The 13,313-nt window shown below is 47.8% G+C and overlaps 1 protein-coding gene across 7 annotated transcripts in view; it reads left to right on the top strand.

Moving 5' to 3' along the window:
* NAV2 (neuron navigator 2) overlaps positions 1–13,313 on the top strand; it is an 822,647-nt gene that overhangs the window by 705,578 nt on the left and 103,756 nt on the right. The window lies entirely within an intron of this gene.

The following is a 13,313-nucleotide window of genomic DNA, read 5'->3' as shown; positions in this document are numbered from 1 at the left end:
TCATTCTGTAGAACAAGCCCAGGTGGGTGAATTCAATTCCCTGCTGAGAGACGTTGCCTCTTCCACTCCTTTGCTTCTTACAAACAACAATGCAGAGACCGTTCTTGGAGCTCAATGTATGCATGCTCTTGTGGGCTGGCTGCCCATAGAGCCCGTATTCTATATTTTCCTTTCAGTACTGACATTTGTGTGTGCAGATGATGATGCGACTGAGGCTCTGCAGAAGAATAGGCTGTGTTCTGGCTACTGGAGATGGGGTTGCCCCGAACCATTCACCCACTTTTCCAAGCCTGCTCCATTGTTTCTGATATACCATGTTTGGGGGAAAGTTAGCTGAAGAATGGAATCCCTGTCTCAGCTCAGATGGCTGCCTGCAGCTGAACCTACCAATGTGGTATCCGTGAGCACTGTGCTCAAGGAGTTTCTCTCTTTTGCTCTGAACTTTTTTTTTCTTTTTGGGTCACACCCAACAATGCTCAGAGGTTACTCCTGGCTATTCCTGGTTATTCCTGGTTATTCCTGGTTCAGGAATTACTTCTGGCGGTGCTTGGGGGACCATATGGGATGCTGGGAATTAAACCCAGGTCTGCCACATGTAAGGCAAATGCCCTACCCACTGTTCTGTCGCTCCAGCCCCTGCTCTGAACTTTTAGTACAAGTGCAGGACTAGGAGCTACTGTGATATGACCAACCTGTGCGGTCACTCCCTCCTGTTCAGAGTGGGGAGAAGACAGAGGGACCAAGGGGCAGTTGTCCACACAGTGTCTGTGGGCAAAGTCAAGGAAATCATGTGCCATGCACCAGAGTCCTGGGATAAAATTCAGAGGTGGTGAAAGTATGGGCTGAGCTTTAAGATGTCTTAACCAACAGTGTGACCTGAGACAAGTGATTTATGCCCCCACGTTTCCATTTTCTCCTGCTTGTTGGGGGTAATGCTATAGACTGCATAGGGAGTATGAAAAAGAGGAAACAAAACCAGGAAAGTGCACATAGTCACTTCACTGCTAAGAACTCCATACAGAGAACTTAAATCTCAGGAAAGATCCTGATTTTAGAAACCTGGCAGGCGTGTTCCAGACCTTGGCTCTCATGGCCACTAGCACTGTGACCTTGAACGGTTTATTGAATCTCTCCAAGCTGTAGGTCTTTGTTAGTTGGGGATAATAAAATCAGGTGTTAGGAGGGTACTGTGAGTTTTGATAGCAGCATGGTACATCCTGGTTCACAGGTGGTTTCCAATACCCCCATCAAACTTGTTGATACCTTGCTTACACCCTTCATTCTCATTTAGTCCTTTTCTTTCATTCAAAATATATTTTCTCTTCATGACTATGGTCCAATGGAAAGAGTTTAATTCTTAACCAGTCTGTAACTTTTCAGCTAGCCTCTTCACCAGACAATACCTAGAATGAGTTGGGCCCTTTGCCAAACTTTTTTTCTTTCCTCCCTCCCTGCAATCCCCGCCTTTGACTCAGACAAGATTATGGTTTTAGAGATTGTAGATGGTTTTGTGAAACTATTTTATAGTTCCTGTGAACTCAGAAGGGAAACAATGAAATGCCAAAGCTGCAGTACAGGGCAGGCTTCCTTACAGGAGACTGGGTTGTGAGGAAAGGTTCTGTGGAATGAGCTCTTTGTGACATTTGCTATAACTTAGCTGGGTACAGGGGGATCATGATTCAAATTCACACAAGGCAAGTGAATTCTCCTTTGAAAGAGATTTCCTTGGCAGACCTGTAGTTAAGAATTTGCTTGGTGAGGCTGCAGCAATAATACAGCAGGTAGGATGTTCGCCTTGCACGCGACCAACCCAGGTTCGATTCCCAGGGTCCCATATGGTCCCCTGAGCACCTCCAGGAGTAATTCCTGAGTGCATGAGCCAGGAGTGACCCCTGTGACCCCTATGTGTCTCCGGGTGTGACCCCCCCAAAAAAAGAATTTGCATGGTATATTGCTGGAGCAATAGCACAGCAGGTAGGGCATTTGCCTTGCACACGGCCGACCTGAGTTCGATCTCGGGCATCCCATAGGGTCCCAGGAGCACTGCTAGGAGTAATTCCTGAGTGCAGAGCCAGGATTAATCCCTGAGTATCGCCAAGTGTGACCCATAAAGAAAAAAAAATTGCATGGTATAGACTTATAAAACCTCTTTACTTATTTGGTTTTGGTTTGGGGATGGGGGGTGGGCATACCCTGTGGTACTTAGGACTTATTCCTGACTCTGTGTGCAGAGATTACTCCAGAGACTGACCTTTTGTAGTGCTGGGGATCAAAAAAAAAGTCAACTCTATGCAAGGCTAGTGTGCTCACCCCGCTATCTCTCCAGCCCCAAGCCTTCAGATTTTGTGAGGTCTTTGAGAACCCTGACATGGCATTCTACTCCATGACCAGGCAAGTGACCTGAGCACTAAGGCATGAGTTAGCCAGAGTCAGCAGGAAGACCCAAGATTTGTGATAAGAGCTCAGTTTCCAGCTCGTGTTCTACTGTTTTTCTCCAGCATTCTGTCCCTCTCTAGTGCAGGAGAGCTGTGTGCCTTGGCACCAGTGGGAGAATTTTCAGTGCATGAAATAAAGTGAGCCCAGGGCCCCCCAACTCTTGGCTTAAATCACAGTCCTCTCAAGGCTACCCTGGCATTGGCACCTACATAATTTCCTTCCCTGGTTAATCATCTTCCTTCTCAGCCCCTGCCAGCCCCCAGCCCTTGCTCCCTCATTATCTCACCCCATGCTGGACACACTCAAGGATGTCCTTGCAGCTGGAGCCACATTAGAGGAAGCCAGAGAGTAACTCTGAAATATTTTATTCACCACCCAATCTATTGCAATAGAGATAGTAGTCCAGCTGCAAAGATAAATATTTGAATTCTCGGGATTCTCTTCAGGCAATCCACAATACACTGCAAAAATATAAAGCTCCGTAAAGTTGCTAATGATAGTTTAAATTTCCTTCCAATTTTTTGGTTTTTTTTCATCCTTTGGGGGTGGGGTGGGAATGTCAGTCCAAGTGTTTAGGTGCTTGGGGACGATGCTCAGCATTGCTGCATACAAGAAGTTCTGGAGAAGGAATGGGGAACCCCCACATTCACTCCCACATGACAGCCTTTTGAGCTGTCTCTCAGGCTGTCCTTTAAGGATCTATAGGGGGGAGGGGAAGTTTGGAGAACTTGAAGGTTCGCCCAAGCAGTGCTGAGGAGGCCTGGGGGCCCCTCCCAGAGATTCTGGACCAACTGGACAGTGATTCAATTGCAAGGGCCCTAGGACACAGCACTGCTTGGGTTCTATGGAGCTAGGGACTACACAGGCCACTCCATTGGTATTCAGGGGCAATAAGGACTTTACTTGGTGATTCTTATATGCAGGATCATATGCAGTGCAGGGTTAAGCCAGGGTCACTGTGCAAGGCAAGAGCCTTACCCCCTATTCCAACTCTCTAGCTCCTACATAGTTTTATTTGGTTTGGGGGCCACACCTGCTGGTGCTCAGGGCTCACTCCTGACTCTGCACTCACAGATCACTTCTGCTGGGACTCGGAGAACCCTATGGGTTGTTGGGGATCAAATCCAGGTCGGCTGTGTGCAAGGCAATCACCCTGTATTCTATCTACTTCTTTGACCCCTCCCTATGTTTTTTTTTAAGAACACATCATCTCATGGCTTTGCCTCTAAACCCCTCTCACCCCGGACACACACACACACACACACACACACACACACTCCCTCCTGCCTTTTCTTAAATAACCAAGATTATCACCATAGCCAAAGCAGCAAGAAGGCCTGGCTACAGTGATTCTCTGGAACTGTCCTTATCTGTCATGGAAATCACTGTCACTGTCACTGTCCTCCCATTGTTCATCGATTTTCTGGAGCGGGATCAGTAACATATCCATTGTGAGACTTTGTTGTTATTGTGTTTGGCATATTGAATACAGCACGAGTAGCTTGCCAGGCTTTGCTCTGCAGGCGAGATATTCTTGGTAGCTTGCTGGACTCTCCAAGAGGGGCAGAGGAATCGAACTCGGGTCAGCCATGCTGTGCTATTGCTCCAGCTCTGTCATAAAAATAATGACACAGAAATCTTTGTGGCAACTACAAGGCAGCACCTTGTCAGCCAGGGATATTTGGGATGGGATAGAATTTAAAACTGTAGACTTTTCACCCAGTTATCATCGTGTAGTGTTCTCACAGTGGTTTTGGTACAGGCAGCCTGAAGATGAAGATTTCTAGAATTTTTTTTTTTTTTTGCTTTTAGGGTCACACCCAGTGATGCACGGGGGTTACTCCTGGCTCATGCACTCAGGAATTACTCCTGGTGGTGTTCAGGAGACCATAGGGGATGGTGGGAATCAAACCCAAGTCCACAGCGTACAAGGAAAATGCCCTCCCCACTGTGCTGTTGATCCAGCCCCTGTAGGCTTCTGGCTTTCTGCACTGTGATCTTCCTCCTGCTGTAGTACACTACTGTAGTTTACTGCTCCTTCATGGCACCTATGTTGGTTTCAATGAGCTAGATTTTTTTTTTAATTTGACCAACATCCTGCATACTTCAGATTATATGCTCTGAGCGGAGAGAGAGCCCTCTTCTCTCTCCAACTTTTCCCCAGCAGCACATTAGCACCCAGCCAATAAGTCAGCACCCAGTTAATATTTCTTTTGTTGTTGTTGTTCTTGTTTTTGAGCGATTCCTGGTTGTGCTCAGGGCTTACTCCTGACTCTGCACTCAGGGATCATTCCTGGCAGGCCAAAGGGGATCATATGGGTTGCTGGGATTCAATCAAAATCAGCCTCTTGCAAGGCAAACACCCTACCCACTGTAATAGCACCCCAGTGCCCCAGCCAATGTTTTTTTAAAGATCAGTAACTGGAACTATAGAAGAAAACATTGTATTATGGGGTTTGGCCCAAGGCATATCTAACTTGGACCCACATCCCTCTCAAAAGTATTCACAGCAATTGAAGGATTCAGCTGACCTGTTCATGACCTCCTCTCTATCCGTGTCCTCTGAGGGCACAGTGGCCCAGAGATGCCCCATGGAAACTACACAGGCTCTGACCTCTGAGGATTTCAATCCGTCAGTTTAAACTTGTGTGATAAAGTACAAATTATCTCACATCTGAGTTCCTTAGCTGTAGGTGTTGTTTTTAATAACAAAAGATAATTCCTGTTAGAACAGTTTGGAGAATTAAATGGGATGAGCTTTCTTCTAAGGGAGTGAAGCCTAGAAGTGGAACTTATTGCTATCCTCTACAATGAATCTGGCCTGGAGGTCCTCCCTGGGGAGTGCTGCTGGGTCAGAGTGGGGTTAGTGGGCCACACCCTGCGAGGGGAGAGTGTCTCTGAGGTTGGCCGAAGAGCTGAAAGTCTGGACTCTGGCAGGCATCTCTGTATCCTCCAATCTGCCTCTCCCAAGGCCTCTGGTTTCAGATTCAGAACGGGAGGGTAGTAAACTCAGATAAACAGATTGGAGACTCTGCCTGTTGAGTAATGCCTTCTGTTCAGACATGGAGGGGTGTGTGTGTGCTCTGCACAATCCAGGAATGAACTGAACCAGGGCAAAAGAAATTACAGCTTTGTAAATTACAACATTGGAAGTCAATATGCAGCTCATTCTGTCTTTTTGATAAGACTGGAGGACAGAGTCACCTCACTGAAAGAATAGAGCAGCACCCATAATCTGGGCCAGCTGCCCAGGACCCGACGGAAGCACAGCTCCCAAACATGCCCTCTGCATCCTGTAGGTGCTGAGTCCCAGGGAAAGAATGGAGAAACGGGGAAAAGAAGGAAGAGGGGCAGGGTGGACAGACCACCTTACCTACACATGGCTGCATGTTTTTACATGGTTGTAGTTTTGTATGTGTCTGTTTGTTCTTTTTTGCTGATTTTTGGTTAGAGCCACTTCCAAGCACTGTGCTTGGGGATTGCTCCTGGTGGTGCTCAGGGGACCATGTGGTACTAGGAATGGAGCCCATCCTTGAGCATGCAAATCATGTGCTCAACTCTCTGAGCTCTCTTCCCGCTGCCCGCAAGACTTGTCCTTGATTCATCAGGGGGATATTGTGACTGCCAGGCTTGGGATCCCCCCAAATGCCTTGGTTTGCTACTGACACTCCCAGGCGCTGAACTTCAATCAGCTCTTCCTTCCCTCCGACCTCTCCCTCTCCAACACCTGCCTTTGGTCCCCTTCCTCCTTTAGCTGCCTCCCCTCCTAGCTCACAACTTAGCTTAAAGGTCACTTCCCCAGACCTTTCCTGCCATTCCATGTAAAGGCCAAGCTTCCTGTGACTCTTTCCCAGCCCTCAGTTTATTTCCTTCACCACTTTTCCTAGGTCAAGTGGACATTGTTTTTTGTTTGCCTCTCCCCCTTAATAGCTTCATCAAGACAACGCATTTGCTTTCATTGCCATTACCCAGTGAGGTATCCCTGTGCAGGTTAGACTCCAAGGGCTTATTTGTTGTGTTTTTATTTTCCACCCCAATGCTCCATTGTTTTTGATAAAATTTGTGGGTGGAAAAAATCACAGACTCCCTAGTGTTAGCTTGTGTACATTGAAGATCTTGCTAAAGAAGCCTTTGGCAAGCTTGAGAGATAACACAGGGGTTAAGGATTACTTGCCTTACATGAGAAAGGCCCGGATTTGATCCTTGGTACTACTTATGGTCCCCCAAGCACTACCAGAAGTAGATCCCTGAGCATCGCTGGGTATGGCCCCCAAACAAAAACAACAACAGCAACAAAACAATGCTTTGGGGTACTTTTCCCCTGCCAGCTATCTGCTGTGAATCAATCTTTCTCAGGCATAGGGCATGGAAGTCATCCAAGCCTTCTCACAGAACAGATCTTTCTTGAACCCTTTCCCTTCTTCTTCCCGGCAGTGATCCAGAAGAGCATGTGTTCCTTCTTTTCCGGTTACTAGTGAGCCAGGAAGGTGACCCAAATGAGCTTAAGACTAGCTCCCAAATAGAGGAGACAAAGGAGGGAGACTTTGTTTTTTGCTTCTTTGATGGTTGGTTGTTTAGTTTTTTGGTGCATACCTGGTGGCATTCAGGGCCCACTCCTGATCTGTATTCAGGGATCACTCCTGGAGTTGCTTGGGGGACCATATGTGGGGAAGTTGGATGCATCTAAGGCAAGTTCTCCACCTGCTTTACCATAGCTTAGGTCCATAAAGAAGACTTTGTAGGGGATCAGTGATATAAAACTCAAAAGTAACTATCCGTATCCTGGGCCTTTAGAACCAGTTTCAGGGCTCAGTGCACTCCCTGAAGTTGTGTCCAGAAATATGTGTATGCATATTTTGAGCGTGGAGCCATAGGGGAGGAGGCTCTGTGCTTAGGAAGATCCTAGTATTGTTCAGGGCATCAACTCTGTGTGGTGTTGGGGGTTCACATCAGGGGATAGCTATCATGGCTACATACTTGGCAAGTGCCTCCTGTACTATCTTGCCTCCTGTATGATCTCTCTAGTCCTCTTAATTTTATTATTATTTTTTAAATAGGAACACAGTACTATCTGGAAAGATAGTACAGTGGGTGGGGTACTTGCCTCACACAAGGTACATCCCATTGTTCTCCCAGGCAACCCAGATGGTCCCCTTATCCCCAGAAACTCTAAGCATTGCCAGTGCCCCAAAACCAAAATAAACAAACAGAAAAGAGAAGCACTGCCAGGCTGAAGTCCTGGAAAGTGCTGGCGGCCCCCGCAGACAGCTCTCTGGGCCTGCTTCCTCTTTGGGCCTCCTTCCTGTCAGACCTACTTTGTTGTAGGAGGAGATTGCTCAGAGCAGAAGCAAACATAGTCTTGTCCTTGAGAAGCATGTGAGTTTTTTTCAAACCTGATAGTAATCATTTCTTCCCGCCCCCGAAGATGATGTGCTGACCGATGCTGACCATAAGTGCCACATAGTAGAGAGTATTTGGGAGAAGGCCTGGAGGTGCTGTTCCACCAAGGCCTGTGTTCTGAGATGTCAGCGGTCATGGCTGGTCCCCAACGTTCCCCCAGCTCAGGAAATAGGAAAGTCTGGGCCCATTCATGGATCCACACGTGGGCCCATCGGCCTCGGGTATGAAGCGAGGAGAAGCCACAGGAGTCAGATCTCAGTGGGCCTTCTAGGTCAAGAGAACGGATTTGGATCTTATTCCAAGTTCCCTGGAAAGCAGGTAAAGGAAACTTGATCTAGGCCCTCTTGAGTAATGCCATTGTCTGCTGCTGCTGTGTGCTGGGTGGAGCCCAGTCAGGAAAGAGGAAAGCCCGAAGCCTGAGTGGTGAGCAGTGGAGCAGGTGGCTGTTGAGGTGGACCCAGGCGAACTGTGTCCAGGACCAAGATGTAGTGGGGAGGTACCGAACTGCGGGGGAGGGGTGTTTGCCTTACATGCGGCCGACCTAGGTTTGATCCCCAGCATCCCATATGATCCCTCGAGCAATGCCAGGAGTGATTCCTGAGTGCAGAGCCAGGAGTAACCCCTGAGCACCACCAAAAAGAAAGAGGAAAAAAAAAGATTGGTGGGGATATATAGTCAAAGGAGGGGGGTTTTTGTTTGTTTTTTTTTTAATGGGGGGGACTTCCAAACAGTGCTCAGGAGGCTCAGGGTTTTGTTTTGGCAATTCTTGGTCATTGGGACTGTTGGTTCAATGTGCAGACCCGAGGTTTGGGGGTTGTTTGTTTTCTTTATTTGGTTTTTGGTTTTTGGACTGTGCCTGGCAGTGCTGGAAGCCTGTAGTGCTGAGGATTAACTGGGTCGCCCTAGCAGTGCTTGAGGACCACCAAGACAGTACCTGAAGGTACTCAGGGTCTCCAGGACCAAAACTAGTGATTCTTAGGGACCATATGGTATTGGGGATTAAACGGATTAAACAATGCTTAGAGGCCAGAGATAGAATAGTAGGTTAGGTGCTTGCCTTGCATCTGGGTTTTGGGTTTGGGTTTAAAGTGGTTTTCTTTTTTTTTAATTTGTTTTTGGACCATACCCAGCAGTGCTTAGGACTTACTACTATCTCTGCACTCAAGGATTACTTCTAGGTGGGCTCAGGAACCATATGGGGTGCTAGGGATCAAACCCAGATCATTGAAATGCAAGGCAAACACCCTACCCACTATAGTATCTCTCTAGCCCCAAACCTGGGTTTGATCCCCAGCACTACATCAGGTCCCCTGAGCCCCACCAGGTGTAACCTCTGACCACAGAGCCAGGAGTAAACCCTGAGCACACTTGGGTTGTGGCTCAGACATCCCTTATTCCCCCTCAGTAATGGAGTTGGCTACATGCAAGGCATGCACCTTAGCCCTTGTATTGTCTCTCAGGCCCCCAAAAGGACTTTTAGTGGGTTATAAAGGAGGCAAGAAGGGAAGAGAAAATATGGATGGCTGATGGATGCTGCTACAATTGACCATGAGGGAGGACTTTGAAGGTGACAGTGCACACACATATTGGAAGTAGGAAGCAGTCATGACGTATGTGATACATTAGATTTAAGATCTGTTGTGTGCACGAAGGAGGCAGGAATTTTAGAGTTGTCTGCCTGCATCTGATAGCTGAAGCTATGGACGAGATCACCTAGGAAACAATGAAGCAAGGGAAAGAAAAGAGGTATGGCAACAGAACCCCTGAGGTCTGGAGAAGGAGCAGGAAGGGGCCAGGAGGAGGCGCAGACATACAGAATGATGTCAGAAAACCCAGGGCCCTGTTCAGGGAGGAAGGAATGGTTCCCTAGCTTACCCTGCTGCTGTAAGCACAAGCGAGATGAGGACCACTGGCTCTGGCCAGAATAAAGACCCCACATTCCTGGGACTCACACATTGTGGTTTCTTACTATGCATTAAAAAGAAAATGGGTACTGGGAGGTGGCTCAGAGGGCTGGAGAAAAGTGCTTTCTGTGTGGGAGCCCCAGGTTTAATTCATGGCACTTTTTGTTGCACCAAGCATCATCACAGTGAACCTCAGAGTGTGGCTCAAAACAAGGAAGGAAGGAAGGAAGGAAGGAAGGAAGGAAGGAAGGAAGGAAGGAAGGAAGGAAGGAAGGAAAGAAGGAAGGAGATCAGGAGGGAAGGAGAGAATACAGACATCTCTGTAATACTTGAGGGAAATGGGTGATAAATTTCTTGGCTGGCAGGAAAGAACCAGTAAAAAGAAGAGAATCTGATTGAGGATGTTGGGGAAGGAACAAAGCATGAGAATCTCCTCGAAGTTCTCAGGGACACGGCTGGGTGTCGTTTTAGCTCCATTTCATTAGTCTTCTGTCTTGCCTAATTACACCCTATATCCCCAAAGTCAGGTTTTCTTGGAATGGGCCGAGTCTATAAGCTACTTTGGGGGTTTCAAACATGACTCTCAGGTAAGGGACAGGGCTCGAAGTGACAGAGTTCATGCTTGGCTTGTGGGAGTCCCAGGTTTAATCCCAGGCACCCCAATGTTCCCCAACACCAAGAAATGTTAAGTGTGCCCAATTGCCTCCCCCCCCGCCCCCACACACACTCATAACCTAGGACCCTAAACACTGATAACACTGTTTCTATAGGGAAAAGTGTTCAGAGTTCTCAGTGTTCTTTGGAATTTGACCTGTTTGGAAGTCAAGGCTGAGATGACAGCAGAAGACTGCCCCTGTGCAGAGAGCCAAAGGGCATCTGCTCCCCCAGGCAGGGGTGGGGGGTGGGGTGAGGGGTGGTTAACCACCCTCCCTCCTCTCTTTGGGCCACCTTGTTCATGTTTAGCTTTCACTGCACGGACAAGCCTCAGTTAAATCTGAACGCTTGACTAGAAGGAATTCAGAACATTTTGTGTTAAAAGTGGTTCTTAGAGCGACAGAAAGAGGACTGAAATCAAGACTATTGCCTTGTGCACTATAGTTTCCCTTATACAAATTGTGCATAAGGGGCTGGGGCGATAGTACAGCCAGGTCGGGCACTTGCCTTGACTAGGACTCACCGGAGTTCACCCCAGCACCCCATATGGTTCCCTGACCCTCCAGGAGTGACCTCTGAGTACAGAGCCAGGAATGAGCCTTGAGCACAGTCGGGTGCACTCCCCATCCATACTGCCACCCCCCAACACACACACACACACACACACAGAAAAAAAAGTGTGTGTCAACATCCAGATGAAAGATTTGTATTGGAGATTTGCAGACTCCTTTCTATCAAGAGAAATTCCCGCCTGCCCCCCCCCCCCCTCTTTTTTTTCATCCTCTGGTGCCTTCTCGCTCTGTGTCAAAGCAGAGTTGGACTGCTGGAGTTTGGTGCCCCTTCATCCTTGTCCCCTCTGGCCTGGCCTCCCTCTGCTTCAGGGCTCTCTGGCTGGTCCCAGCCACACTGCGCTTCCTGTTCTTGGAAGAAGTGTAGGCTGCAGCCTGGGTTTCCTTCTCCCTTAGCCCCAGTGGTGGAGGTCCTCTTTGATTCCTCCACCCCCAGAGTCTCATAACCAGCTCTCATGCCTCTCGGGACCTGGACAAACCAAAACCCTCTATTCTGCTGGTCTTCCCTCCACTCTGTAAAATGTCAGCACACCACACCCTTTTATCCACCCTTCTTGCCCCAATCCTAATCAGGACAGAGCCCGTCCTCTTCCAGACTTCCCTTTTTCTCCTCAGCCCTTATCACTCGCTCACTGCATCATTAACCTCTTGTTTCCTTTATTTTATGGTAAATCTACCTTCCACAGGGGTAGGGCAGTTTTTTTGTCGGTTTTGTCATCTACTCTATCCTGAGTACTTAAGAACAAAGTATGGCCCATTGCAGGTGCTCAGTAAGTACCTATGGAATTCAGGAATCAACAAATGGATATGCAGCTCTGAGTTTATCTCAGTGGCTAATCTGGATTTTTGCATCCTAAAAGCAAGGGGGCAGTTATACCGTCCTGGAATGTGTGTGTGTGTGTGTGTGTGTGTGTGTGTGTGTGTGTCCATGTGTTCATATGCACGTATAGCTATGTAAAGTCTGTGTACCCCATCACTGTCCTTGTGCATCCAGAGTAGCAGCCAGATTCTCAAATTCATTTTGTAAAGATCATATCATTCCAGGGATACCCATAGGGATAAGGGGACCAGTTTGTCAGCCCCTCACCCTGGATGGTCCTGCTTCTCTCTCACTAAATCTGGCCTCAGGATGCAGTTGTGCCCGGCTCCCTCCTCCCCCACCCTCCATGTCTCCCTCCCCACTCCACAGGGCTGCTGCAAGCTGCAGTTTTCGAAGGGGGTAGAGCCCTGAGGGACGGGAGGTGAATGATTAACTCAGGTAGGGACTTCTTCAAGATTGCTATCTGCCCTTAGACAAGGTTGCTTTTTCATTCACCTGGGAAGTTCCACTGGATCCTCCTTTCCTCTCCCAGCTGACCTTTTTTTCCTCCCTCCTGGGTGAAGGGAAGGGGGGAGGGCTCTTCATTCCATCTTTTGAAAGGCTTCTGTTTGCCGAGCAAATGCTGACCACAAGGAGACCCTGCTCAGAGCCGGTTATTGCTTCCTTCCCTGTCGTCCCCCTCACACACGGTCACACAGACTCACACTCACGCACTCCCTTTTACTCCCCCATCCTACGGGAGAGCCTGGGGCGGCGCCTTTCTCCGGGAAAGTTTTTGAAAGCTGCCAGAAGCCTACTGCGGGGCTTTTGGAGAGGGAAGTAGGGGCTGGAGAGCAACTTAATCCTTCTTCATTTTGAAATAAAAGCTTGTGGCTAACATAATTTTGCTTTTGAATTTTTCGATAGTAAAACAGTTGTTCATTGTTCAGGGCATCTGTTTGCATGGTTCCTTCTGAATTCCATGATTATAGGTTTTAATAGGGATTAGTCCGATCTTCCCATCAGAGAACTGAGAATCTCTCCCATCTCACCAACCCTCCCAGCCGCTGTACCATAAAATTTAAAAGTCACTATGAATAGATTAAGCTTCACTTTTAAAAAAAAAGATGTAGCATGAGGGGCTGGAGTGGATAGAGCGTTTGCCTTGCACGTGGCCCCACACAGATTCCATCCCTGGCATCCAGTACACTCCCCGAGTACCACCAGGAGTAATTCCTGAGTGCTGGGTCAGGAGTAACCCCTGAGCATTGCCGGGTGTGACCCCAGAAAAAAAAGGTAGCATGAGGATTTAATACATATTTTTATTGGCACTGCAACCAAATTGACCTCACCGGATGAAATGTGTAACATTATTAACTGTCTAAATAGGAAGTTTTCCGCCTTTTCATTCAGAAGTTGTCTTTGTTAAGCATTTCAATCAAATGCTTGGCATCCATTTACTGATGGTATTGGGCTAAGACATGCTCGTGCCGTCTGTGATTTTTTTTTGTTTTGTTATTAATAAGCAGCACTTCTGGCTAAAAAAAAGAC

Source organism: Sorex fumeus, unplaced genomic scaffold, assembly GCF_029834395.1.
Source record: "Sorex fumeus unplaced genomic scaffold, SorFum_2.1 ptg000007l, whole genome shotgun sequence".
NCBI classification, from domain to species: Eukaryota; Metazoa; Chordata; class Mammalia; order Eulipotyphla; family Soricidae; genus Sorex; species Sorex fumeus.
The sequence above is the reverse complement of the archived record's forward strand: the minus strand, read 5'-3'. Positions and strand labels throughout refer to the sequence as shown.